General features: G+C 36.7%; 1 protein-coding gene across 3 annotated transcripts in view; it reads right to left on the bottom strand.

Annotated features, from left to right (window-relative positions):
* Positions 1-4160: 4160 nt before the first annotated feature.
* LOC136856717 (transcriptional regulator ATRX homolog) overlaps positions 4161-26781 on the bottom strand; it is a 462565-nt gene continuing 439944 nt past the window's right edge. For all 3 annotated transcript variants that reach the window (XM_068225163.1, XM_068225164.1, XM_068225166.1), the window contains exon 29: positions 4161-10481. The gene's annotated coding sequence lies outside the window, so the exon portion shown is untranslated. The remainder of the gene's footprint in view (positions 10482-26781) is intronic.

Here is a 26781-nt window from a genome sequence, read left to right as displayed (position 1 = left end):
TGAAAGTATGTTAGCTCAACTGTATTAATGATACAGAACATCTCATCTGACCGAGCATCCCACATAAGACCAAGTATTGAAACAATGTTCTCTGGCACTGATTTTTCTGTGCTGAACTTATCATTTTAGTAGGTTTTTCAATGAACTCGCTCAACTGTTCTTTGGTTTCACAGCTAGTGACACAATTGTCCACATAGAAAGAATTTTGCAGCTTTTTGGCCATTTTCAGATCTTCAGCTGAAACTTTACTCAGGTGATATAGATGTTGATTCCCATAGGGAATCTGAAATATTTGTCCTGAATGAGTAAATTTATAATACCAATATAAATGGTCCGTCATTGGACATTATAAATTTTCCAGCTAACTCATTCTTGGTTGCCAGCGTTTCGCCCTCATGTGCTAGGTTGGGCTCATCAGTTGGTACCTAGCACACTGCCGGTGGCTCCAGTTAGCCTACGCAGTGGCCTCCACGGTATGCACTAGCCAGCGTATTGGTAGGTGTGCTAGGTACCAACTGATGAGCCCACCCTAGCACATGAGGGCGAAACGCTGGCAACCAAGAATGAGTTAGCTGGAAAATTTATAATGTCCAATGACGGACCATTTATATTGGTATTACTCAGGTGATGCGATATCGTTGCTCCTAATAGGAATGGGCTGCATGTAACCCCAAACACTACACTGCAATGTTGCAATGTGATGATCTCATCTCTGGAATAATCTTTCCACCAGAGAAATCTTAGAAAATCCCTGTCATCCTCATAGAGGCTTATATGCAGGAACGCCTTTTTAATATCAGCCGTGACCCCTATGGCATGCTTTCGAAACTGCAACAAAAGTTTGGGATTAATCTCGATTAAATTTGGTCCCTTCTCCAAGCATTTATTCAGCTAATTGCCATGTCTATCCTTTGCCGAGGCATCAAACACAGGCCTAATTTTAGTAGTTAAACTTGATTCCTTAATTACTGCTCTGTGTGGTAAATAGTGGCCTGACATCTCGTCATTCTCATTTACAGTCTCCACGATTCCACATTCTATCCACTCCTGAAGCACATCATCATAATCTTTAAGCTTGTCCAAGTTTATCAATCTTCTAGTGACTGCTTCCAACCTCTTCTGAGCTAACTTCCTGTTATCCAACAATTCTGAATGGCCATCCTTCCAGGGGAGACGAACCTCGTATCTCCCTTCTTCATTCACGCTTACAGTTTCATTGAAGTGTTTCACTCTTCCATCCCTTTCTTTGACTGAGATTCTGCAGGGTCCTTTATGCCAATGGTTTCTAACTTCCACAAGTCTGATAATATCCATTGCTTTACCACAGGTGAGACTGACTAGTGACTGATTGCCCTTAGCCAGATCTCGCTGACCCATCACTGTCCAACCTAACCTGGTTTCCAGTGCATACATATTTTGATCCAGCTTAACCAGAACTGCTGTAAGCAGCTTCCCCAAAACATCTGCTCCAAGCAACAAATGCACCTCTGGAACATTGACCCCAACATCTGTTAAATGAATGTTTCTAGTTGCAAGAACATGATAAACATGTTGAGTTTCTAACCTTGGAACATAACCACATATTTTCTTCTTATCAAGTAACGAGACTGTGCATTTGAAATCCCCTTTTAGTGCTTGTAGTGTTACATCATGAACATTATGGGTCTCTTTGCTAGTTTCTACACCTCCAAACAAACAATGAGACATCACTTCCTTTCCCAGTTTTTGTAGTCCTAACTTCCTAGCGCTTTCTTTGGTTATGTAAGACATTTGTGACCCAGAATCTAATAAAATTCGTGCAAGCTTGACAGGTCCTTCACTACCAGAAACTTTCACAACAAGAGTTTGTAATAGCATCTCTGCATTTTGATGGGCAGTTAAAGTCTCAGTGTTTTGATTATTTTGATTATCCTTTCTCTTTGAATTTTTCCTCTCCTCTTTCTTAGTAACTAAATCAGGACATAAGATAGCACAATGATCCCTCTTTAAGCAAATCATACACTTCAAAAATGCTTTACATTTGCTCGAGTTATGCCCCTTCCTTAAACAACGAAAGCAAGCACCCTTTTTCTTCAAAATATCCTTCTTCTCTCCATTCTGGAGATTCCTCACTTTAAAACAATCAGCAGATCTATGGGAACTCTTGTCACACCAGATACAACCTGTTTCAGTTTTCTGACCCTCACCCGAGTACAAAGCAGCAGCAGTGGGAAGTCTCTCTTGTTTACCTGGCTTGCATAACATGTCCTCCCTTTTCACAATAAAACTAGAGCGAGCAAGTAACAAACGTTTTTCACTCTCCACTTCTTGTTTTATAAACAGTAACAACTTGCTTAGGTGATGATCGTGATCATTTTCTGATATATGAGATAAACTAACTCTCTCCCAAGCCTTCATAACCTCTTCTGGTAATGCAGACTCCACCAGAGGATACAGCATTGCTGCATACTTATCACTAGTGACTCCTAAAGATTCCAAAGCTCTCAATTGTGTTTCTAATTTATCATAGAGGCTTCCAATACTAAGGCTACTACCTTCAGTAGCTTGAAGCAGAACAAGATTTAGAAGTTCTCGGACATATAATTCTATAAGTAATTCTTCCCTGGCATACCTGGATTTCAGGACATCTATTGCCTTTTGATAGTTCGCTCCGGACGGAGGGAAACTCTCAACTAACTCCCTGGCCACAGAACCTGGAACAGTAGCCTGTAGAAGATACTGAAATTTGTCTTTTGGGTTAATATCACTATCGTCGTTTATTTTCTTAAACTGTCCCCAAAAACCAATCCAGTTTTTTATATCTCCATCGAACTGTTTAAGCTGTAGCTTGGGTAAACTGAAATTCCTTTTCTTCGTCATCTCGATCTCACTCGCTAAGGCTTCAGCTCCACCAACAGATAAATTCACTTGAAAATTATTTTCGAACCTAACCTTAGCTTGTAGCCACTTCTCCCGGTACGTTTCTGCCATGTCGAATTCCTTGGCGTCGTCTTCTTCGACACCCCTAAGTGCTTGAACCTTTTCATCCAAAGATAACATCCGCATTGCCTTATCTTCTAAAATACGGAAGTATGTCAACATTTCTTCCGCATCTACGACTGCTTCAGATATTTTTGTTTGAAACTCGCCATGTGCTCTCGTAAATAGTCTACGTATTTGTGATCATTCCTTATTATACTGTTTAAGCTCCTCCATCTTAACTACATCCGGTCACGGTCGCCAGAAAATGTTCCGTAATAATAAATTTGGAGCTTAATCTATAAGGAAATAATTTATTGCAAAGGAATATTTTCTAACACTTTTTTTAAACAAAACTTCCCATTGAAAAAAAAAAAAAAAAACCTTGCACACTTCACGACTGTCATCTTTTTTTGAAACAAAACTTAAGGGAGGGCTGTCATAATACCAAACACTACAAACACATAACAGGATAGAAATCAAAATTCTCTTAACAGGCACTATTCTCTAAACATCATATGGTTTTCCACATGTAACCTGTTGCATTGCTTAATATTAACCTGTTGCGTGGAGTGCCGTGCCATGTACGAAAATGATGAGCAAAAGCTCTCCAATATTGTGCCAATTTCTGTAATGTTTGACCTTGGCACATCGTACTTGATGTAGTCTATTCAAGATTAGCAAACGTTTTTTTGTTTGTGACTAGCCCAGAAAAACGTTGCATTCACGTCACAGTTCAACCTGAGCTCTTATGTTGAGCAAATCTATTGTAGACCAAACAAATGAGTTTGCCGAAATGTCATTAGACCGTCCACCTCCGTTGAGCACTCTCTGTATTAATGGTGTGCCTAGCGCAGAAAGACGTTGCTTTCATGTTGTAATTCAAATCTAGCCTATGTTGAATAATTAAATTAATAACTTGATGAGAATTGCTGAAATGTCATTAATATCTTCATGCTTCTTCATGATTTTCATTACTTGTAATTGAAAAGTTAATCAGCCAACTAGAAACATGATAAATATTTTTAGAAATAATTCTTTTACATGCTGTAAAGTTATGATTAGACGACGTGCAACCTTTGCTGCCACTACAACAAAATTAGTATGAGTTTCCAAGTTGTGGGGAATGTACTTAAACAAGCTGGGTGGAAGGATGGTGTCCAGGGTCGCTTCAGGCATTGGGGCGATTGAGTTGATTCGTACAGATTTGAATTATTTATTGAAACCAGTGTATACATTTTCCTTCTCAGTTCCTGAGAGATTCTCACAGTTGTCTCCAGACGAAACGAAATACACATCACAGACATAATTGTCAGCGATGCATTCATAAATAACATTGCAAATCAAAATGGTAACATTTACTATATACCACTCTCTCAAGTAAACTGATACAGTCCCGTATAAATGAATTGGAACAAGATTTCCCTTTTATTTTTTTTCCCCCAATGGTTGACAACACTGTGCCACATATTGCTTATACTCAGAGCCTGCTCTTTCTACACGCTGTTTGTTTGTTTAATGACTTCTTAATTTTTTTTTGTACAGTTGGCTTTACATTGCACCGACACAGATAGGTCTTATGGCGACGATGGGACAGGAAAGGGCTAGGAGTGGGAAGTGGTCGTGGCCTTAGTTAAGGTACAGCGCATTATTTGCCTGGTGTGAAAAATGGGAAACCACGCAAAACCATCTTCACGGCTGCCGACAGTGGGGTTTGAACCCACTATCTCCCAAATGCAAGCTCACAGCTGTGTGTCGTTTGTTCTTTGAATGAACAATAAGTGATCTGTGTGACAATTATTTTAAGTAATAATAATAATGATTATTAAGTGTGGCTATTCCTAGCCTGGTGTAACCCTTGTAAGGCAGACCGCCCGGCAAGTGGGCGACATCTGCCGTGTGTAGAAAACTGAGTGGTATTGTAGTAGAGGATAGCATTGCATGTGGTATAAGAGTAGTAGGAATGTTGGGGAGCACAAACACCCAGTCCGTGAGCAAACGGAATTAACTATTTCAAGTTAAAATCTCTGACCAGCCAGGAATCGAACTAGGGACCCTCTGAACTGAAAGCTACTATGCTGACCATTCAGCCTGACATTGTTTTGGGTTAAAAATAAATTTATTTGCATGTGTTGTACTTCTGAGAAAATTTTGAGGCTACCTTGCGAGATTCATATCATCTGGTTCCAACCAATGGACCTGACTCCCAGGAAGCGTAGTGTGATTGCAGCAACATTGCAAAATATTTAAATACCTCTGAGAGAGTTACTTTTTCTTTCTTTTGTAGGTGCTGTAAACCAAATTAACCAGCAGTACAAACAGACTGGCTCAATTTCACCCTAGAAAAAGAGGAACTGAGGCATGACAAAGGAAAACAGATCAACTGACGACTCCTTTCTCCTCAGAAGAAGTAAATTAAGCCCCAGGCTTGGTGCATGAACTGGGGCAATAGGGGAATGAATCTGCACGCAATTAATGTTCGCCATAGACTTCAACCAGGTGGAATCTAGTAGGCCTAAAGAGCTATGGAATATTGAAATTGAGAGCAGGCAGCCAGATGGCATAAAATTAAAATGCCTGTGCATGATAGCTGAAACCATACAATTATTATTATTGCAGGAGGAAAGAAAGCTTCCATTGAAACAGCTTCTAGCAGAATAAATGTCTCTTGTGGACATGTAGTCATTGCAGTAGAATAACAAAATACTGGAAGTCCCTTTGAATTGCAAGGGCAGAGAATTCAACATGTGCTCCGAATAAAGAATGAGCAAGTGACCACATTACGCCCTGTGAAGATGTGCACGAATGAAGGTCCGAGACCCTGAGTGCCAGTTAATGGCATAACGAAAAGGACCAGGAAATCAAAATACTGTTAACACATTGACGACGGGCCCCAAATAGAGGCTGCTACCCCATGTAGACCGGATAGTTCAAGCCTCCAAGAAAGAAATTACACTGCTGCACTCAAACTACGGTAACTCGAAATGTATTCAAAACATCGACCTCAAACTTGGAACATGTACTCATTAGGTTGCTTCCTAGTCTGTACATTGTGATACTTTTCAAAGCAGTACCGTTAGTGGCTCCATTTAATAGTCGTTCTAAGCACAGTGCCACGTTTGTACCATTCATTGTTTCCAAGTATGCAAAGATTTCTCTTTACGGCTACTCCCCATTCGGGGTTAGCCATTAATCATTAGAAATATCTAATTCACTGTCACTCGGTACCTGTTATAAATGGTCTGTACATAATTAATCATAACTATCGGTAGCCGTCGGCAAATGAATACACCGCGCCATGTTGACATCTGCACAGGAGTTCCAAGGAATAGCTCTACATATCCAACATTATTTTGTTAAATATATGAAGGTTTAAAGAAAGAAAGATGCAACAATAATTTATATTCCATGACCATACCGTTTGGAACTTGTAATCTCTCTCACAATTTCATTAATAATCAAGGAAATACAAGGTGCATAAAAGTGAGAATTCTCATAGCCTATCAGATAATGAATCTGCATCTTAATGTTGAAATAATTTGTCGTCACATATGTACCATTTCATTGCCCTGACTATTTAAAACGGAATGTTAAAAGTCGTCATTTGCCGTGAATAACGCTAAAATTTTCATATATCAAACGGCAGAATATAAGAGTTAAAAGTGGCCGTGACCAAGATGAATGTGTTAATTTCAAATTGTTAAAATCAACAGAGAGAACAATCGAACACTGAATTGAATTAAGCCACATTGAAGTACAAGAGACAAATTACGTGAAGAAAATAACAAATTTTAAGGGGAAAATTTCAAAATTTATCGATAAAACCAAACATATTATGGAATCCTTACGCTGTGCATCTCAAATATACGAGATCTCAAGTGAAATATACAGAAGGAGAAAAGATATAGCTGAGTGTATACTAGGATTGTACTGAAGAAATACGAAAATTTCTTTAGGAAACACTTTAAGAAAACTTTAAGATTTAAAGTGTATTAATGATAAATAAGACAATTTTAAGCTACCATTAATATCATTGAATTCTTTGTAGCAGATCTTCTGACATCATATTATACCTTTCAGAACATAGTAATAGTACAAGAAGACTTTGTAACTAAGAAGAATATGATATTAACAATATCTTTGGATGTATTTTTCATGCATGTGTCTGAGAACGTCATGATGGCTTGCTGAATCAGAGATGGGATTGACATCTGATGGAATCCAGCCCGATTCTTCCCGTGATTACAAGTCCAACTGCCGAGATGCGGAGATAACAGAGCCATAGTCCAGAGATGAACGTTCCTGAGGAAGGACGAAGCAGCAACTATCCCAGCCCATAAACACACGCAGAATAAGATAAGTTTTACAAATTTAAAATTAATTATGTTTTTCTGTCTTGTAGTGAGTTGCTGATTGTGATTTTTATAAGGAATAGGTCGTTATATCTTCGTGAAGTGCTTTAAATATGTAGTTTCAATGCGAGTGAATTAATAGTGTTTTAAGGAAGGTTATAGGTAGTCTTCCGATATATTTAAACACATCCAAGTGTAGGAAAAGATGCGTACGTCAATGAAGTGTTATGCTAACAGTATTTCAGTTTATTCTCAAGAAGTAATACCAAAGATAGTGTGGTTTGAGGAATATAAAGTATGACATAGGTTCATATCAAGTTATAGGTTACTGAGGTCATAAATATCGACAATTTATTGCCAAACGTAACTCAATATAGGTTAAATATCGTTATGTTTTGACAAGTGAAATGCATATTGCTAAGAATATGTTAGTTGTTGATCCATGAAATATTAATTTTACTGAGTTGAGAAGTTAATCGAGTTGAGCGTTACGTTGGATTAAATAATATTTGCATATGCGGCGATATGATGATGAGGAGATATGATGAAAATATGAAGTAAGGAATGTGAGATTAAGGAGTAATATTATCTTGGATGATGTAGTTGAGGAATTATGATAAATATGACAACGTATAAGGAAAGATTTATATGTAAGGTTAATTAATGAAAGAGTAAAAAATGCAAATATGGATCAAGTAATGATGTGAAATATGGAATAACCTATAATATGAGTTTATGGCAATTTGATAATGGACTTACACGTTAATAATAGATTATGATCATCAAAAATAATTTCAAGTAACCTATAATTAAGAATCTGACGGCAACTTCAAAGAAAATTTCATATTACATTTTAGGTTTAAGTTTATTTAAGCTGAAATAGCAGATCATTGATGGCAGATACGATCTTAGTGTCCTCATTATGTTAACCTATCACTATTAAACAATTAGGAAGTTCATCTATGGTATTCCTCATCGATCTACAATCATACAACTGAATTTTATGAAGTGATATGACTTAAATACAATCTGTCAACAAACTTGTTGAAGCTATTTAGGGTAATTTTACCTATTTCTTAGAAAATATTTTGAATATATCTAGTCATGATTAAAAATAATTTTTAAAATATCATGATAGGTAGCCATTGAAAGCTACAGAAATGAAACTGATGTTATTCTACGAATGTTTAGTCAAATAATTTGATCGTGTACATTGAAGATGAATGAAATATTTTCTCTTAAATATTCTTGGTAATCCTGAAGAATTTTATTTTATTCTTATGGCATAATTTCATTACTTTCAAACATATTAATTGAAATTTTTTTCATGTCAACATAAAGAATTCTTGAATTTTTATCCTTCATTAAGAGGCATAGGAGATACGAATTGTAATTTATGCAAGGTCAAGATGATTTACGTTAAGTAATTTCAACCCAAGCAAACTTCAAGGAGAGGAATTATTTTATTTACGAAGTTAAGACCTTGGAAGATGATAATATATTTTATGATTGCAGACTAGAATGTTGAGATCAAGAGAATGATTACGAAACAATACTCTCAGAGAAATATCAATGTAAATACTAAAAAAATATTGGGACGATTGATTTAACATATCTGAAGTATACTATATTATTCTGAATAAATATTAGTAATTAAGAATTTCATTCATTATTATTATTTATAGACTATTAGTATTAATATAAGATAATCTCATAGTTGATAATAAGTTAATGAATTTACAGTTGATTCTTTATGACACAAAGGTCCGTTAAATTTAGTTATCGCGAATGAAGAAGAGACGACGGGTAATTCTCAATTGAAGTCACGTAAAATATCTTGTGTATAACATTATCCCTGAGATGTTCTCCGACGTTAGCTGCGGATTTTCTTGAACGCCAACGTGTAATAAATGGAAGAGAGTTAGGATAGCCAATAACCACGTAACAGTGCACATAGGGCACGTTGCCATATGTTGTACAATGATTCTCGGTGCGTAAGAACACCCACGTATATACGAAGTTTCCATGGCTAAAAGTAGTTAAATTATAGCCAACAGATAGCACAACAAGCTACAAACGATACCTGTGCGTAAAATAGGAGATCTCCGGGGCCGGTCGTCAATGTGTTAAGGACAGTTCTTCCTAAGGTGCAGAAAAGATTTCCAGATAGTGACAGAATTTTTCAGCAAGACTTGTCTCCTTGATACACTTGAAATTTACCAACGATATGCTAGAGCAGGCAGGGAACTTCTCTGACATATGGCAAATATGTGGGACATTTAAAAAAAAGTCGACAAAATGACGGAACTGTTCCACAGGATCGAGTCTCTAACTGGAGTGCGTTATCGTGATGATTAATTTAAAATATGTGCTGTGACTTTAAACTTGCAGGTAATGTTGAGGATGGTACGTACTTACTACTAACAGTGATTACATTAAACATATTTTAATTATTTTTCTGAACACTTTGAAAACAAAACAAGAGTCGAATTTCAAAAATGGCAATAAAAATCATTCAAAATTAAATTTAAAGATACAATGTGGTAATCCCCCTGCAATGCAGCCACTCAAGTGAATAAAATTTGAAATACTATCCATTTGGTAGTTTAGGAAGTAATTACCGTTACATAGCTGCTAATAGTCACATGACCACAGAAACACAACATTCAGAAATCCAACGTGTATAAATAAATGATAAAATGAGTCGTGTTGTGATAAAATTAGAAACTATGTTCTTTATTCTAAATGCAGATAGTAAGGCAAGCTGGTCAAACGATGCCTGGCATTCTAAAGGATAACTAAGAAAGATTAAGGTTATATAATAGATGGTGGAAAAAAAATAAAAAAATATGTGTATTTAACTGTTGTGTTCCAATTAATTTGCAGGGGACTGTAACTGTTTACAAAAGGGATGAACTCCCACATCACGTATGCTCATTCTGCTTGTTTAACAAAATAGTCAGTGCAGCATGTAGGAACTTCGGGAGTAGCAAATGTTAGAGAAATGATAAACCTCTCCAAGCTTCTCTACTAATATTATATACAGATAATACAACATTATTTACATTATGTACAATGGTTCATTGTTAACTTGTGATTACATAATTTAATACTGAGACAATCATGTTAGTTTGATGCTTTGTACGCCAAGTCTCTTCCGATAGCTGTCACCTGCAAACAATACAACAACAATTCAATAAATGTCAATGCTAACTGGGATAACTGAATACCTGCCGGCAAAAACGTTGTAACCCTCACTTTTCTAGAATGCTGGGTTTCCGTGCATAAACGATGTATACGGTCAGAGTGAGTGGAAAACTTGAACGTTAAGCGCCTTTTTTCTTTTGTTTAAATTTCGCCACGGGTCGTGCAGGTGCAGAACATTGTATCAATGGACACAGTTGCATTTTGAGGGTTACAACGTTTTTGCCGGCAGGTATTCAACTGGTCACCAAGTGGTGCAAGTCAAAGTAACTCTCTCACTGACTAACTATATATTCAAAATGACATTAACACTTAATGGGAGGAACAATTTATTCACAACTGCTGCCAGATTTTTTGTCAAAACCACAAACATGCAGTCAGATATCCTGAATCTGATGGCATTATGTGATGAGGTCACTTTCAATACAAGCAAAAATGTTAACAGACATAACACAGTCTTCTCCTTAAAAGTAATAAACTTCATTGTTAGGTTCCGTATTGAGTTGAGACTATGCTTAAAGTAAATACAAAATTTTAATATTCCACCTTCTCAATACTAAAAAATCATTTGATGTTTTTACAAAAACATTACAATGATATTAAAAGGTACTAGTTTCGGTCCACTGTGGACCATCATCAGCCTAGCCAAATTACAACAGTAAAAGACATAGTGATAAAAATAGTGTGGAGAAATGAGAGGGGATCTAGAAGGATGGGATGGTGGTGGAATGACAGATAAAAGTGAAAAACCGTATTTGCGAATAATGATAAAAGTAACAGAAGTGTTCACAATGACAAGTAAAATCTTGTGAAGTCACGTAAAAACTCTTGATGAAATAGTCTTTGGTTAGCAGTTACTCCTGTGTTGCACGATTGACATATATAACTATGTATATGCTTCTAGAAAGTTGTAGATGTAAGTTCCACTTTTGCGTAGAGGGAAGAATTGTCCGATGAGACCAGCACAAGATTAAAAATTGACAAAGTTGAACCTGTTCTATGGTGGAATGAAAGGCTTTCTGTGTTAAACAGAAGTAGTCTCAGTTCAATCGGGACCCCAATGAACCTTGTGCTGCGTGGAACAAACTTGCTGTATTGAATGCAACTTATGGAGTGAGCGTGAGGTTCAACTTTGTCAATTTTTAATCTTGTGCTGGTCTCATCGGACAATTCTTCCCTCTACGCAAAAGTGAAACTTACATCTACAACTTTCTAGAAGCATATACGTAGTTATATATGTCAATCGTGCAACACAGGAGTAACTGCTAACCAAAGACTATTTCATCACGAGTTTTTACGTGACTTCACAAGATTTTACTTGTCATTGTGAACACTTCTGTTACTTTTATCATTATTCGCAAATACGGTTTTTCACTTTTATCTGTCATTCCACCACCATCCCATCCTTCTAGATCCTCTCTCATTTCTCCACACTTTTTTTATCACTATGTCTTTTACTGTTGTAATTTGGCTAGGCTGATGATGGTCCACAGTGGACCGAAACTAGTACCTTTTAATATCATTGTAATGTTTTTGTAAAAACATCAAATGATTTTTTAGTATTGAGAAGGTGGAATATTAAAATTTTGTATTTACTTTAAGCACAGTCTTCTCCGGTGTGAAAAATTGATGTGTCATTCAGCAGTATGAATGTAACTCCTCAAAGACCAATGTGTGGTGCACTGTGATATCCGCCGGCATAATTGAGATCTTCTTTTTCAACACCTAACAATGTTGCAGCAGTACACCAGTGACGAACTTCCACTACAGATCTGACTGGCAGAGTATACCCAGGTAAATGGAAAGATGCCCTTATCATTCCCATTCCTACCTAAGAAGTCTCCTACAAAAGCCGTATAAGATTTTGCCCTGTATCTATACTTTCAGCTCTCTCTAAAGCCCTAGTAAACTAATACGTAGACAACTGGAAGAATACTTGGAAAAGTATTCACTGTTTGATCCCCATCATTCAAGTTTTAGAAAAGGACACAGCACTGCGACAGCATTAGTTTTAATTACAGAAGACTTCAGAAAAGCATGGACGGCAGGAAATTGACACTTCTAACTCTCCGAGACTTCAGCAGCGCATTGGAAACTGTTAATATCAACATCTTATCAGCTATGTTGCAAGGACTTAACCTCAGTTCCACTGCAGTATGACTGTTCTCCTCACACCTCAGCATGTAGTGTTAGGCGATAAAACATCAGAGTGGAAGAATAAAATTACAGGCGACCAGCATGGTTCTGTACTCAGACCTCGGCTATTTATACATTATATAAATGGTATCGCTAATCATTTACATAACTGTACCCGCCACCTCTATGCGGATGACCTACAAAATACAAGATATTGTTACTGCCATTCAGCAAAGGAATACCAATATAAACCTACCAACTATTACGCTAGTGAAATTTTTTTCTTAATCCAGTTAACACGCAACCTATAATTATAGGACAGGCAAGAACTATAGCCATACTAAAAGGAAGACCTCCGCCTCCACTCATGATCAACAGAGTGGTAATATCTTTTCAAAAGTCTGTGAAAGGCCTTGGGGTCATTATAAATGAAACCTTAGACTGGAATGAATAGGTAACTGATACTTGCATAACTCACCAGTTGCTTCTTCCACACACACTATGAAAATAAGATTAATACAGACACTCGTGTTACCCTTACTCAATTATTGTGACGTTGAATTAGTTGATGCTACTGAGGAACAAACAGAGAAATTGCAGAAAGCAATGAATTCTTGCATCCGCTTGCATCCTATTACAAGACACTCGGCTTTTTAAGATAAAGCAAATGAGATATTTACACATTCCTACACTCATCTTCCAGCTTTTAAATGAAGCAACCCCGCAGTATCTCACCTCAGATCTCAGCTACCTCTCCCCCGCACATCAGCATTACACTCGATCCAACTCTTCTGTTAGCATACCCATAAATCGTACATCAATGTATAACTGTTCATTCCAAGTGTCTGGTGCCAGGTTATGGAATTCTCTCCTGCTGATTGTTAGGAACGGCACAACATTAGCCACTTTTAATAGCCACTTTTAGATCTTGCTGGCTTTCACTCCTACGTGCGTAGCGAAGTTGTATGAATGCATGGGTGAATGTGAGAATGAATGATGTAGTACTTGAGTATTTACATAAATTCGTAAGTTACTAGCATTAAGATGGACTAAGTCATGTAGAGCATTAGTTTCCTAACTCTAGAACCAATGATGTGTATGTTATAATTTACCTGTTTGTTTTTAAATACTGTTAGAATTATCATTATTACCCACTGTCATCTAGATACAGACAAATGTTATCATATACCCCCTTACTGTCACATCAGATTGTAAAAGTAGCTCTCCCCCAATACAATCATCATCAATATTATCATAATCATCATCTTATTAATTTGTTAAGAAAAGACAATTTAACCTTTAACATAGAATGTGGTTAAGTGTAAGAGAGGGCCAAGAGCCTTACATCGCCAAAAATAAATAAAGAAAAAAGAAAGAATTAATTAAGTAATTAATTAATATATCCAACATCATGGTTCACTGCTGCATTGTACGTGTAATGTTCACGCTTATCTCTACTGCACATTTTGAGGTAGAATATACAGATTCCCACATGGAGCCTCTAATATTTGTCATGAATTAGTAAATTAATATTTCCAGATTATAAATTTTCCAGTTAACTCATTCTTGGTTGCCAGCATCTTGGTAGGTGTGCTAGTTACCAACCGAGGAGCCCAATTTGGCACACTGGGGTGAAACGCTGGCTGGTCATGGTGGGCTGTCGAGCTTGCCCCCTCAGTCGCCTGACTTGACACCCTGTAATTTTCTGTTACAGGAAATGGTGAAGAACCATAGTTATAGCAGACCAATTTATGAAGTTAGTGACCTCAAGGCTTAGACCATCTAACACATAAGATGTATGTAGTATGCATGTTTGTGAATAATATTTTTCCATCATTAAATACCAACATAATTTTGAGTAACTTTGAATGCTGTCCTTGTTGGCTCCATCCTCATTACATGCCCAAATCACCTGTCTGGACATGCTGATCCGATCTAACAATGATGTAACAATCCCAGCTTCCTTTCTAACCACATCATTCCTCAAGTTGTCCAGTTTGGTTTTTGGAATTGTGGACCTAAGGAACTTCATCTCGGATGCCTGCAACCGTGAAGAGTCTTTCTTAATGAGGGTGCAGGTTTCAGTACCATAGGTTAAGATTGGTATGAAGTACTGATTGAACATCACCAGCTTTGATTTTGTTGGTACTTTGGGATCCCAAAGGAGTGTTCGGACTTGCTGGTAAAAGTGAGAGCTCTTCTGCACTCTATTTGCCACCTCCTTTGTGGCTAGTGTATCTTGAGATATTACACTGCCGAGGTATATAAAGCTTTCCACACTTTCTAGTGGATGGTTTCCTAGCATGATGTTCGCTGGTCGTCCCTCTCTGTTTATTGCCATCACTACTGTTTTGAGCTTGCTTATCTTGAGATTGAACTCCTGGAACTTAACCTTCCATTCATTGAGTCTCGATTGTACTCGTTCCTCAGTTTCTCCCCAGATCATAACATCATCAGCAAAGGCCATTGCATTTAGTTCACCAGAGGTTTTCTTGATGTTCTTCATTATGTCATCGACGATGGTGATAATTTTGCTAATTTATTCAACAAAACAAACAAAGGAAAACTGAAGACAGAAACAAATTATTTTCATCATATTTTCGCCATATTTTTTATTTATTTTACGCCCACACTGGAGCACTGAAATCAATCTATATACAGTCAAGTCTTATGAATATTGGTTACAAATTTGTTTGATGTTTCTTCTTTTGTTCCCAGAAATGTTTCATTCTCTCTGACCTGGCTGCCCGTTCTTCGTCAGTTATGTACTGTTTGCGTGTATAAGTCTTTAGTTTAAGTCTCACGTCGTTATTTCTCAGGATCCTCTTCTCTTCTCTGTTTTCAATTTCTTGAATTGTCAAGCCTAATTCATTTAAATCTTCTTGGACTTCTTTGAACCAGTGATTTTTAGTTTTACTATTCCAAAAGTAGTTGAAAATGTTTGAGTATCCTAGTCTCTGGTAGTCGTGATATGTGACAGAAAAAAGCAGCTCTTCTTTTCTGCATTATATCTATTATAGACTCAGTCTTCTGGTATACAACTTCATTAGGTATTAATCGCTATTGTCCATCTACTTGGTGTTTTTTGTTTAGAATTGTTCTAATGATTCTATTTTCTGTAATTTATCTGTAGTTGATTTTGTATTCAAAGTGAATCAGGTTTCACTAGCATAGGTTGCTTTACGGAGTTGTAGTGTTTCAATTTTGCATTTATCGAGAGAGATTTCTTCTTGTAGGTCGGTCAAGTAATGTGTTGTTCTTGTTTTAATTTGGTAATTCTATTTTCAACTGATATTTCCTCTTTTAAGTTCCAAGTTATAATCTCTCCAAGATATTTAAATTTATTAACAACCTTAATTTGTTTGTTATTAGTCAGTGTGATAGGTGATGTTTCCACTTTGAAGGATGGTATCATTTCTGTCTTTTCAAAAGAGATTTGTAATCCAATTTTTGCTGCTATTCGTTCTAATTCTTCAATTTGGAGTTTAGGCTCTTCCACACTACTTGCAAGTATTGCAATGTCATCTGCAAATGCTAGACAACTGAGTTTGATATTTTTGCCAATCTTGATGTTTGGCTGACATTTCATAGACCATTCTCGCATGACTTTCTCCAATGCACAGTTAAACATTATTGGTGAGAGACCACCCCCTGTCGAAGTCCAGTCCAGATTTCAAATGATTCAGACAACTCTCCTCAGAATTTAACTTTTGCTCTAGTGTTCTTGAGGGTAACACCAACGAGATTAATGAGTTTCTGGTGTAACCCAAATTCTTCAAGGATTTTAAGTAATAACTCAGATGAATACTGTCATATGCTTTCTTGAAGTCAACAAAAGTGATAACTAGCTTTTTGTTTCTCATTCTTTGATGGTTCATAATCCACTTAAGACTAATGATTCGGTCAGGACAACTTCTTCCAGGTCGAAATCCCCCCCTGATACTCTCCAAGTTCTTGGTCGAGCTGTTCTTGAATTCTCGTGAGGATAATTCTAGACAGGATCTTATATGTGATATCAAGTAGAGAGATCCTTCGGTAATTATTTGGATCCAGTCTATCCCCCTTTTTGTGTATTGGATGATTTATAGCTGTATTCCATTCTGCAGGCAGTTTTTCAGAGTTCCATATGTCTATGATGTGTTTGTGTAGGTTTTGAAGTGTTTGGTTATTTGCATTCTTCCACAGCTCTGCAACCACTGATTTTCTCCTGCAGCTTTATAATGGAAGTCTGGTGGAATAACCTTGTCTAAGCGTGTTTTATTTTTTGGATCGGGTGAAAATTCTAGGTATTCTTTTGGGTCTTCAGCATTTAGTAATTCTTTGAAGTGATCAGCTAGAATTTTGGCAGGTTTTCTTTTTGATGGTCTCTTTTGATTCTCCTAAGTTCCTTGGCCGTTTGTCCTCTAGCAATAGTTACTTCATCTCGAGATTGTGCCGTTTTCTTTTGTTGGTCATTTAGCTATGCTTTGTGTCTTTTCTGTATTGCGTGTTTCTTTCTCCTTTTCATAGCAGCAATTTCTTCGGCAATTTTTTTTAGTTTATCAATAATCATTTCCAGTTTGTCGCTTAGAGGTGTTTCGGATCTCTGTATACACAGCATTATTTATTAAGTAGCTGGAGTCATATTTCCTCCTTCTAGAGAATTTAGATGGTTTGTGATGTTTTCTTGGGGTTAACTTTATTTTAATCTTTGAAATATAATGATCAGAATCGATGTCCACCCCACGAAGGACTTTGACATTGTAAATTTCTCGATGGTATTTTTTATCCATTGCTACGTGGTCTATCTAAAACTCACCCAGTTTAACATTACGACATTTCCAGGTTATTAATTTGTGTGGTTTTCGCTTAAGTTTTGTGGTTTCAAGAATAAGCCCACGGTCTGTGCAAAGCTCAATTAATCTTTGACCATTTCTTTTTGTCAATTTGTGTGCTGGCCATTTACTTACCACTGTGCAATATTCTCTCTCTTGACCAATTTTCGCGTTGAGGTCTCCAAGCATAATTTTGACATGGTTGTCAGGGATATTTGAAATCACTTGGTCAAACTCCTCCCAAAACATTTCAGTTTCCTCTTTAGTTGTCCTGTTTTTTCATTTGTTGGGGCATGGACATTAATCAGTGTATATATTTTGTTCTCTACTCTAATCGTTTAAGGTTGCAGTTCTTGATGAGTTCGATGAGAAGTCCTCCACTGAATCTAATATGCTAGTATGAACCAGGAATCCCATTCCAAATTGGGGAACATTTTTCATTACTCTCTTTTCTGGAGGTCCTTTGTAAAGACGATATCCTCCAGATTCAAATGGGTCCTGATCTGTGTTCCGAAGTTCTTGTAGAATCCTGTGTTGATGGTTATGAATTAGGATTTCGCCACAAATGATCTTTGCTCCAATACGGCTGATGATGACCCCTAGATGGGTCGAAACTAGTACCGTATAATTTTGTAATTTTGTGAATATATTGTATTGAAAAGGTGGAAACATTTAAGTTATTATTATTATTATTACTCCTGTGTTGATCCATGACATCAGTTAAGTGTTTCAACTTCCCAACTTTCATTATTGAATTGATGTTTAATGTTGCAAAGAAAGAAAATTTTCCTGGTTTACTGAATTTAAGCCTGTGTCTGTGTCCATGGTCCGACTCGCCATGATCTTCTATGTGACACCCTACCGTATCCGAATGGTGTCTTTGCTCGGGTCTAGAATGTTGGATGTCCAAGCCGGTGGATTCTTTCATTAGAAGACTCTCCATGATAAGTTGATTGTCTGATCATTGATCAATGTTCTGACCGTGGTCAGGAGTTACAATCCCAGATGTGATCTGGGAAGGTGATTCATCCTAGTTGTTCAGAACTGGGAGTAGGCATTTCCTCCATACCCTTCAAACGTTATGGTTTCCCCGCCAATACTCGGGTGGCTGATTGCAGTGGTTTCCCACTGGGCGGTGGGGTCGCCACATCCCTATGCCTTTCACCATATTTATTATATTTTATTTCCAAGAATAATTATTAGATTTATTACTGTACGCAACTAATTAAAATCATAATGGAAATTATTCAGAAAATCATAATGCGCTTAATTATTTACTTATTATTACTGTATATTAAAACTCAGCCCCTGGTATGCTAGGGATTGACTGAAGTGGAGGAAACAAATGCAAGAAGGCAGAGCCTACATAAATGGTAAAATGCAAAAGTGACGATGATGGAATCTCATTAGTGAACATGGTTTCTTTCTCAAAACTGTATAGTTTGACTTGCACTACTTGGCATTCAATAAAAAACTTTGTTTCTCTCAAAATGAGAATACAGTGAAACTCGGTTAAGAAGTTCCCGCATAAGAAGTGTGATATTCTTGGTCCCTTGATCGGCTGCATTAAGATATATGTATATTTATCCCGCTTAAAATGTTCTGTTGTAAATATATTTCCCGGTTAAACAGTTCAAATTTTAGAGCTCCTCGAGATAGAAAATGTCCGCTCAAAGCAGCTCATGGTTAGAACCCTCCAGTCCCCGTGCACGTCGAACCCTGTGTTAGACCATTTGCGCCTGTCATGGAGCCTCTCCGGGCTTGCCAAGGCCATATGACGTCACGCTATGACAACACGGACACCAGATGCTCACTCTCATCTTGTGGAATCGAATCAAACCCATCAGTCGTAATTTCCACTCCACCGTTTACATCAAGCAGAATAGAATCGAATGGGATTCTACACGGGAAACACAAAGCACGCCTTGGATGGTTTGATAAAACATTAATGTAGTAAGTTGCGTGCCGCGACAGGGTGAAGTCATTAATCGATGTGGCCTCAACATTAATTAAAAACCGAAAAATGTATTTGTCCACGACACAGCAGCTTCTTATGCATTACCATACTGTTTGTTAGGAATACATGAACGATAACCGTAGGGAATGCCACTTACAAAAATGTTCACGGTAAATACTGTACATTACATGTAATAAATATCATTTTTGGTCCGTATTGATGATATTAGATTGAAATAATAACATTAAGTTATTTATTAGACCACCTAATCAATACAAAATCGTCTTGGATGATTTACATAAATTTGTTAGCTAATGGTGGGACATGTTTCGCCTTCCCTGAAACCCTAAACCATAAATTACTTTGTCTTCAAGAAAACAAATGTAAAACTCCTGACCAAAATACAAACAACAAAGTATCCCCTTCCCATTTGACTAACATTCCCACTACAATCAACCTATCTAATGCAACCTTCTCTAACCAAGAATTAAATCTATTAGATAAAGGCATCAAACATAATTGGCCTAATCACAAAAAGGCAGAAGACATCATCACTACCATCGCTGAAACCGAAACTAATATCGATAAACAAATCCCAATTGATAAACAGAATGACGTACGATATGAAGTAAAGAAGAAACTCCCAACTTTGATTAATGAGATAACATCTAATAATAACTTCAATGTCTCGAAACAAATTCTAAACCTAAAATCCAAAATCCATAACAACAACGTAGTAATTACAAAAGCAGATAAGGGCAACACCATAGTAATAATGAACAAACAAGATTACATCAATAAAACTGAAACCTTTTTTTCAGACAATACCTATACCTTAATTAACAAAGATCCAACAAACAAAATACAGCGTAACTTAAAGAACCTTCTTAAAAATTCGAACTTCATTTTAAATGATCAAGATTATCAGAAATTAACTGTAATGAACCCAAAATTACCTACAGTGAGATCACTGCCCAAAATTCATAAAAATGATGTCCCCATTCGGCCTATAATTAATAGTATCAATAGTCCTACCTATAAAACCTCTCAATTCCTACACAAATTCCTAAAAAAACACTTCAAATTTCACAACTCCAACCCCATAAAGAACTCGATCGAACTTTGTAATTCCCTAAATAAGTTCAGTCTACAACCAAACCACGTTTTATGTTCTTTTGACATCACCAACATGTATACTAATATCCCTATCAACAATACTATTAACATCATAAAAAACAATCTGTTGAAACATAGCACATTGAGTAAAATCGAAATTGATGAATGGTTAAAATTACTTAATTTCGTTTTAGACAACAACTATTTTACCTTCAATAAGAAAATTTACAAACAAGAAGGTCTAGCGATGGGAGACCCGTTATCTGGAATACTAGCCGATATATACTTAGATAATCTCGAACATAGTAAGATTATTAATAACATCAACGGACTCTGTCTTTGGCATCGCTATGTTGATGACACCATAGCTATCATTGATAAACAAATCAACAACAGCAATAACATACTATCATTCCTCAACAACTTAGATAATAATATTAAATTCACTAAAGAAGATGAGTTTAATAACTCTTTGAACTTCTTAGATATCAAAATCACACGAGCACTGAACAAATTCGACTTCCAAATATACAGAAAACCCACCTTTTCTCCAACAACCATAAAAAATGATTCTTTACATCCCAACTCACATAAAAAAGCCACTTATCACAGTTTAATATATAGAGCATTAAAGATCCCTATGTCCTCTACTAATTTAAAGAAAGAATTACTATTCATCAAGGAAATAGCTAAATTCAATGGATTTAACACGAATATGATTGATAAAATCATCAATAAAACCAAACTGAAACTAGCTACCAATTTAACTCCATTAAAACCCGTCAAACCTAAATACGCTAAATTCACGTTCACTAACCATAGCATTTACCCGATAACCAATTCATTAATGAAGCACGAAATAAAAATAGCCTACACAACAAAAAACACTAATCGTAATTTATTCTTCAATCACAACTCTATCAACATCACAGACAATAGTTACTCTGGATCAGGAATATACAGATTGAAATGCTCTACATGTAATTTTTCTTATGTTGGCCAAACTGGCCGCAGCTTCTCTACCAGATACGCCGAGCATTACAATGCCCAAAGACACAACAAATTCTCCGCAATGGCCAACCATATGAGGGACACCGGGCATAAATTCACCACAATAGAACAAGACCTCCATATCCTAAAAAGAGTCGATAAAAGCAAACTCATGACAGAATATGAAAACTTATTTATTTTCCTCGACCAACATTTTAATAAAGATAAAAATCTAAATGACACTATTGATAAAAAAAGCCCCTTGTACGAACAGATTCTTATTTTATTACGAGAATCAACTTCCCTCACCAACAAATTCTTAAAAATCTTCAACCTCACATCAATTAGAGTTCCCACCTCCCCTACAGCTAATATACCCCCCTCCCTTCCCCCCGCCGCTAGTACCTCTAATTCAAATACAACCAATAAACCCATAGCCACACCCACCGGAACATCGCTCCCTCCAATAGCCTCACACCGTTACAACACGCGCAGTAATACACTCTCTTCCTTCCCTCCCACCAATAGCAGCCCCCCTCCAATAGTTACGTCAACGCAAACAGATCCCCCTCCAGCACAAAACTTCAGTTATAACACACGTAGCAAGAAGTCTACTGTTGCAAATACTTCTAACTCATAATATTACAAGCTATCTTTGTCACCGTCAAATGGTAAGTGCATACGATTCTACTTCAACATTTTTCAAATATCTTTTCACACAATTAACTCTACGTTTCTTGCTTCCATTTACAGATTCCACTTGTATATGCTTTTTCAACTAGAATATCTACAAACTCACAATTTACAACATTTGAACATCTCTTCAAATTTTGAGATGGTTCATAGTGATCCTATTTGAAACTGTTCTTCAACTTCTATTCACCAACTTCATATCCTCAACGTGTTCTACAACTTCACCATATGCATCTGACTTTCGTCTTTTATCTTCAAGATCATGATGAACTTCTGATCTCACGACTAACTTTGACTTTTATTCTCTCCTCTTTACTTTGATTATATAAGATTTTTCGCCATCGTCTAATTATAACCGCCATGACTATCAACTTTACTTTTATGCAATCTTACTACTGGTTGTATAACAATCTGTTGTTTTATCCATTGTACTTATTTTAGCAGCCTTCTAATGTTAATTTTGCTAATACTTCCACTATTGTATCTCATCACATTGTATTTTCAAACCATCATTGTTATTTTTAATGTTATTTTACTTCAAATCTCTTCAAGATTTTAAAATTCATTTCATCACTACATGTTATTTAGACGCTTATTTTTAATTTAAGGTTAAGACTATGGCTGATGATGCCTTCAGGGAAGGCGAAACATGTCCCACCATTAGCTAACAAATTTATGTAAATCATCCAAGACGATTTTGTATTGATTAGGTGGTCTAATAAATAACTTAATGTTATTATTTCAATCAAATACTGTACATTCCAAGCCATGTCAATTATCGTACTGACATACCGTACTGTATATGGACACCAATATGATAATATGATTCTGAAATAAGGTCAACAATAATTGCGAAATAAATTACCGTATAGGCCTAATCTACCACAAAATTTAATATTCTAACCTGTTTGATTTTTCATTCCCTTGCTTATTTCTTTCCAGACATTCTCTCTTACGTTGTTGTTGCAATAATGCTTATGGGCCTTGTCGTAGAGGAAATTACAGTTTGGAACTAAACTGATAAGATTTTCTGTGTCCATTATTAGTTAGAACTAATACGAAACAAAGAAACATCCCAACTAAGCAGGAAACAGCAGACTTGCGAAACCCAGTTGCCAACTCTAATATTCACATTTGCCACGTGGTTAACCATTCTCGCTCAGCGTGTATGGTATTCAGTACGCTCAGCGATCTTTGGCGTTTTCCTTCAGTAATTAGTGTGTTTTTCATATTGTTGGAGGGTTCTAGTGACTGAGATCAGTGGAATGTTCCTTTCGTAGACCATAACCTCCTTCCTGTGCCAGCCATTAGCGGTGAGTGGTTTTATTTTCTCTTCTATTCTTAATACTGTATATTATCTTATTAGTAGGGCTTGGATGTTTAGGACCTAAAAATCGCGAAAATAAGCAATCAAATATGGCCTCAAAAGTGACGAAATATGACGTAAAAATTACAAAATATGACCCGAAAATGACTAATCTAAATATGGACATTTTTATCAAATTATAAATCGAAAGGGCAATCCCTTTGATACATATTTGTTAACTAAATTATTTATTCTTACTTTCATATTAATTTTCTTTATATACATGTTTAGCAGTTATTCAGTCTATTGTCCTTGTTTCACTTACCGAATGTTTGTCAATATGTAGCTATAAGGTACCGGCACTAAGTTCGATAAGATTATCAGATCACACAACATTTTAAAAGTCAAAAATATGTTTGCACCCTGCAGTGACAGTTTGAAATACGAGAAAACTAAAAATCAATCTTTTTTTTAATATTTTGGAATGTTCAAGCCAATGTTTTCATTAATATTATTAAATGCGTTAGTTTAAATTGAGCATCAGGAAACAAATCTGTTATTAAATGCGTTATTTTAAATTGAGCATCACGAAACGAATCAGGTAGATGTCTTTCAATACATTATGGTAGGGCGGCAGGGCGTATAGTGCAAACTGACATACCTTTTCCCTTCTTCTCCGCGGGTGGAACTGAAGTGAATGACAAGATTCATCTTCAAATCATCAGGCGCGAAAGACCTCCGATTATCACTTAACACATTTTTGTAAGAAGAGAAGCTCCTTTCTATGTCGCAAGGTTATTGGTGCATATTTAATTCATGGCCTTCATTCTATACAAACGGTATTCCACTTGTATTAACTGCAGATGTGATACCAAGAAGCACTTTTGTGAACACTAGTTCGCATTCGATAAGTTGAAAGACGATTTTGCACAGCTACAGCTGTCGTCAGACTGCCGAAATATGACAGAAATATGACGTTTCTACGAAAATAGTTCAAATTATGACTTTATGACAAAAAATAGCCAAAATATGCGTTTATATGACAAATAAAAATCACTTAATTGTGACTCACCTGATTCGCACTAAAATCCAATCAGGAATGAAAATAGAGAGAAAGAAAAAATATTACTTTTCCTAAACACCCAAGCTCTACTTATTAGTGTCAGATGTTGTTAGTAAGTGTAGTATTTGTGAATTTGTTTTCAATCCATATTCAATAGTTTTTCTGAGTACGGTATTACATTTTACAAGGGCTGTTTATCGCGGTCGTATTGCATCAGCTGTTCTCGCGGGCGTAGCGCGCTGGCAACAGAGGAAGGGCGATGCTCCTTTGTTTTGGGAAACTTCAATTTAGAAGTAAGGAATATAAGCTATGTATTGCCAAGTGTAGTGTAGCGTCGTAATTAATGTGAATAGGCGTCAGTGAAGTTAGTTGTACTTGTAATGTCAACGTACGAACGTTTTAAGTGAAAATGAACGGAACTCAGAGAAAAGTGATCAAGCAAAAGGCACTAACAATTCAAGACAAAGTGGAGATTATAAGGAAAGTGGAGTCATCTACACTTTCCCGTGTTGCTTTGGCGAAGGAGCTGGGGATGCCGCCGTCTACTTTAAATGGCATTTTAGCGAAGAAAGAGGAGATCTTGGCTTCTCCAGGGAATACTTCATCAAATTGCAAGAAAGTTAAATCTGGAAAGTATGATGAAGTAGAACAAGCTCTGCTAATATGGTTTAAACAGCAGCGAAGTTTAAACATACCTTTGAGCGGGACTATTGTGAAGGAGAAAGCCGAAGAAATTGCGTGCAAAATTAAGGGTACCTTTTACCGCATCGAACGGGTGGTTGGACCGCTTTAAAAATCGAGCCGGTATCGTTTACAAAACAATTTGTGGCGAAGCAGAGAGTGTAAGTGCGGAGGAAACGGGAGCGTGGAAGGAAACAGTTAATGCCTGCTAAAATAAGCAGTTACAAACCTTGCAACGTCTTCAATCTTGATGAATTCGCACTTTTTTTACCAGCTTATCCCAGATAAATCTCTAGTTTTGAAGGGAGAATCTTGTCACGGGAGAAAATTAAGTAAATTGCAAGTTATGGTATTGGTTGGTGCTAATATGGAAGGAACTGAAAAACTACCTCTACTGATGATAGGGAAGTCTAGGAAACCACGTTGTTTCAAAAGTGTCAGGACTTTACCGTGCAAGTACACCAGCAACAAGTCAGCTTGGATGACATGTTCCCTGTTTGAAGAGTATGTGCAGGCATTAGATGCCAAAATGGGGAGCCAGAACGGGAAGACTGTGGTGTTTATGGACCACTGCCCTGCTCATCCCAAGGAGTGGCCCCCATTTAAGGAACATCAAGGTAGAATTTTTTCGACCGAATACTACATCGGTACTACAGCCCATGGACCAAGGAATCATTAGGGTATTGAAGTCGAGGTACCGAAAATCAGTTGTGCGCCGTATGCTGCTACGCTTGGAAGCAGGCAAACCCATCTACAAACCATCTCTTTTGGACACAATGCATTTCATTGCCTCATCATGGGTTTTAGTGGAGCCTGTAATAATAGCAAATTGCTTCAAGAAAGCAGGCTTCGGTGGAGGTATCAACAGCATTATTATGGAAGTTGGTGGTGATGAGCCAGGATGCTGGAAAACTATTCAGGAGAAGATGGAAATTACCAGTAGTTTCGACGACTTCACTGCCATTAATGATATGGTAATCACTTGCGAGGAGCAGACCATCGATGAGATCTGCAAGAAAATTCAGGAAGGAGATGGGGAGATTGAAGAAGAGGAGGAGGTTGAGGAAGAGAATCCTCCAAGACCATCTTGCAGTGAGGCAAGCATCTGCCTTGAAAAACTGAGGTGGTTTATAGAAGGTTCAGACAGTGTGCCTCATAACACGTGGAAGGCAATGTGGGAAATGGAGAGGTTTATAGTTCAAGAAAGCAGTAAAAACCTAAAACAGTCAACCCTGGACAATTTCTTTTTCAAGTAGGAGCCTAGACTTGTGTGTTTGGAAATGTATTTAATGTCTAATACAGTATGGAATTTACATAATGTACGGTTACCATCTACCGTTTTAATGTTCTTAGTATTTTTTATCTCTTGTGCAAGGTTTTATACATGTTCCCTTCTCTTATCAAGAATTTCTATAATACAGTATGTTCAATTACAGTATTTTACTTTATCTCTAAAAATACATGTCATGATAATCTAATATTTACAGTATATTGTGGCTTTCTTTTAGCAG

Source organism: Anabrus simplex, chromosome 1 (assembly GCF_040414725.1).
Source record: "Anabrus simplex isolate iqAnaSimp1 chromosome 1, ASM4041472v1, whole genome shotgun sequence".
NCBI classification, from domain to species: Eukaryota; Metazoa; Arthropoda; class Insecta; order Orthoptera; family Tettigoniidae; genus Anabrus; species Anabrus simplex.
Note: the sequence above shows the minus strand (reverse complement) of the source record. Positions and strands in the feature narration are given on the sequence as shown.